The sequence below is a fragment of the Procambarus clarkii genome, chromosome 20 (genome assembly GCF_040958095.1).
Source record: "Procambarus clarkii isolate CNS0578487 chromosome 20, FALCON_Pclarkii_2.0, whole genome shotgun sequence".
NCBI lineage: Eukaryota > Metazoa > Arthropoda > Malacostraca > Decapoda > Cambaridae > Procambarus > Procambarus clarkii.
This window is the reverse complement of record NC_091169.1, coordinates 30,058,200-30,061,555: the sequence shown is the minus strand read 5'-3', so window position 1 is coordinate 30,061,555 and position 3,356 is coordinate 30,058,200. Positions and strand designations below refer to the sequence as shown.

General features: G+C 45.6%; 1 non-coding gene across 1 annotated transcript; it reads right to left on the bottom strand.

The window, feature by feature from the left end:
• Positions 1 to 714: 714 nt before the first annotated feature.
• Positions 715 to 833, bottom strand: LOC123755571 (5S ribosomal RNA). The gene has a single exon (XR_006772536.1). It is a non-coding gene; the product is annotated as a 5S ribosomal RNA (ribosomal RNA).
• Between the last annotated feature and the right edge of the window lie 2,523 nt (positions 834 to 3,356).

The following is a 3,356-nucleotide window of genomic DNA, read 5'->3' as shown; positions in this document are numbered from 1 at the left end:
GCTCTTGTGGTCCACAACCACAAGAGCTCCTCACGCAGCTCTTGTGGTCCACAGCCACAAGAGCTCCTCACCCAGCTCTTATGGTCCACAACCACAAGAGCTCCTCACCCAGCTCTTGTGGTCCACAACCACAAGAGCTCCTCACGCAGCTCTTGTGGTCCACAACCACAAGAGCTCCTCACCCAGCTCTTGTGGTCCACAACCACAAGAGCTCCTCACCCAGCTCTTGTGGTCCACAACCACAAGAGCTCCTCACCCAGCTCTTGTGGTCCACAACCACAAGAGCTCCTCACGCAGCTCTTGTGGTCCACAACCACAAGAGCTCCTCACCCAGCTCTTGTGGTCCACAACCACAAGAGCTCCTCACCCAGCTCTTGTGGTCCACAACCACAAGAGCTCCTCACCCAGCTCTTGTGGTCCACAACCACAAGAGCTCCTCACGCAGCTCTTGTGGTCCACAACCACAAGAGCTCCTCACCCAGCTCTTGTGGTCCAGGATTAGTGATTAAGTTGCTTATTGTTTGAACCGATGTCTGTGCCCGAGGTAAAGTCGTAAGTACACGTACGTGTGTGTGTGTGTGTGTGTGTGTGTGTGTGTGTGTGTGTACTCACCTAGTTGTACTCACCTAGTTGTGTTTGCGGGGGTTGAGCTCTGGCTCTTTGGTCCCGCCTCTCAACCGTCAATCAACAGGTGTACAGATTCAGAAACATTATTGCCAACAGCATTTGGTGTTCCCAGGCGGTCACCCATCCAAGTACTAACCAAACCCAACGTTGCTTAACTTCGCTGATCGGACGAGAAGCGGTGTTCTCAACGTGGTATGGCCGTTGGCACAGTGTGTGTGTGTGTGAGTGTGTGTGTGTGTGTGTGTGTGTGTGTGTGTGTGTGTGTGTGTGTGTGTGTGTGTGTGTGTGTGTGTGTGTGTGTGTGTGTGTGTGTGTGTGTACTCACCTAGTTGTACTCACCTAGTTGTGTCTGCAGGATCGAGCATTGACTCTTGGACCCCGCCTTTCAAGCATCGGTTGTTTACAGCAATGACTCCTGTGACGATAATCTCCTTCAAGAGATTGAGCCTGCTCTTCCCTCCAAAATTACGTCTTCACAACTATATAAAAGACTATGGAAGAAATGTCCAACAACGACAACAAACACCAGCAAGGCTTGCCAGGGTGAGCAGAAACGTATGCAACCAGCCACCTGTTCGAACTCCAACCACCAAACTACCCGTTGATCGCTACGACTCCGCTGATTGGTCGCCGGTCTGGCTGCACCTGCACTCGCCCCCCAATACTACCCGATGTCTGGGGTCGCCCCAACATCAGTCTTCAGAATGTTCCGTGCTTTCGTAGCCAGCACACCTCCCAGCTAGACTCTAGAGTGTACTGAGAGAGGTGGTGGCTTTAAGCCAATATTCCAGCACCTCCCACTTACTGTTGTATTGCACTTCTTGTTATTTTGCCTTAACGTAACTTTTCATTTTGTCATTTAAGTATTCTTATTCTTTTGATTCATTGATTTTATTATAAGAATTTGTTTGTGCATTATTTTCATGTTTTGATTTATTTAACGTAATTAAAATTTCATTGTTAAAGTTTACTTGTGTTTTGTGTGTCTTCTCCTTACCTTACCACAGACGAAGTTCCAGTTTTTCTATTTTTTTTATAACTATGTGACGAGGCCATACCCCTAGCCTTAAACAGCCGAACACCAACGCGTTACCGTCACAAGTTTTATGGGGGCCTGTCCTAGGAGCTTCACTCAGGTACTGGTGCCAAGTGGTAATTTATGGTAAGCGTATTTAACTTTGTTAACGTAGCTTTACTATTTTTCATTCAATTTCATTTTTTATAAGGTGCGGTGTATTGTGCATTACGAGAGTAACATATAGTGAAGGTGAGACAACTTTGGATTACGTGGTGACTGTAGGCCGCAGTCATACTCTTAATTGGTCATCTCTCCCTCCATGTTATTACTCGTATTTACCATCTATGTCCCTTGAATATTTCTCATTCTGACAGATCATCATATTGGTACCCTGGTACTGTGGTCTGCCCCGGGTCAAGAGTACCCAATCTTCTGCAATCTGACTGTAGGAGGACAAAGAGGGCCATAGTTCCTCTAGCTCGAACTTTAAGTTGCTGAATTGGGACCTCAGCAGCAGTTCTCGTCACCAGTTGACACCTCGCACCCCTACACGTCAGTCAGAGATGATGATACATACAACGGTAGGGAATTAGCTTATTTTTTCAGAGCACAAAAGTTCGCTAATTCTGTAAGTATCATATTAAATTCAGTAGGAAAAACTTGCTTTATGTCCTATAGAGACTTGGCAAGGTATGCCTACATCCTTGAACTACCAATTTTACTTTTGAAGCATTTAACTGTTTCATTTGTTTTCGAAACTTTGTTTCATTTGTTAGTAGGATTTTCTTGCCCTTATTCTCTTACATGAGTACCGGGTACAAGATTTCCTGCGCCCTTGATTTCATTTAATCATTTAATATCTTTCACTTAACGTTAATTGTTAAAGATCACACAGGATAGGTACCAGTTGCCACGTTGTCCTGTTTCTGACATTTCATTATTGAACATTCGTGTACCTTTATTTGCTAATTTCACCATGTTTCGTCTCCAAACTTTCCGTGCAAATCCAGCAGGTGAAATAGGGACTTTGAGTCGTGCCAAGAGGACTGAACTACAAACTCTTGCACATGAGTATCAACTAGAAGTTCCCTACCAAGCCAACAAAAATGACCTACACAACCTGTTGCTGGATTACTATTTAGAGCAAGGTAAGATAGACTCTGAAACTCATGAAACTTACTATATTGCAGAGAAAACTGACTTGGCAACGATGAAACTTAAACTAGAGCTGGCCAAGATTGAACGTGAGCAGCAAAGAGAAGCAGCTGCCATACGAAGGGAAGAACACGAACGCGAAGCCGCTTTGAGGAGAGACGAACAAGAACGCGAAGCTGCTTTGAGGAGGGAAGAACAAGAACGAGAAATCACCCTCAGAGAACGTGAAGCTGCCTTGAGGAGAGACGAACAAGAACGTGAGGTTGCACTACTCCAGGAGCGGGAACGAGTACAGCTTGAAACCAAACGACGCGAGTTGGAGATGCAACGCGAACATGACAAGCAACAAGCGACTCTGGCTCTAGAGTGTCGTCAACGCGAAATCTCCTTGGAAACTTCACACTTCACTCAACGCCAACAAGCTACTGCCAATCTTCCCGTCAGTTTTAATATATCACATGCAAGTAAGTTAATGCCATCCTTTGTAGAAGCAGAAGTTGATGTGTTCTTTACCACCTTTGAAACCCTCGCTAATCAACTCAGTTGGCCTGTCGAC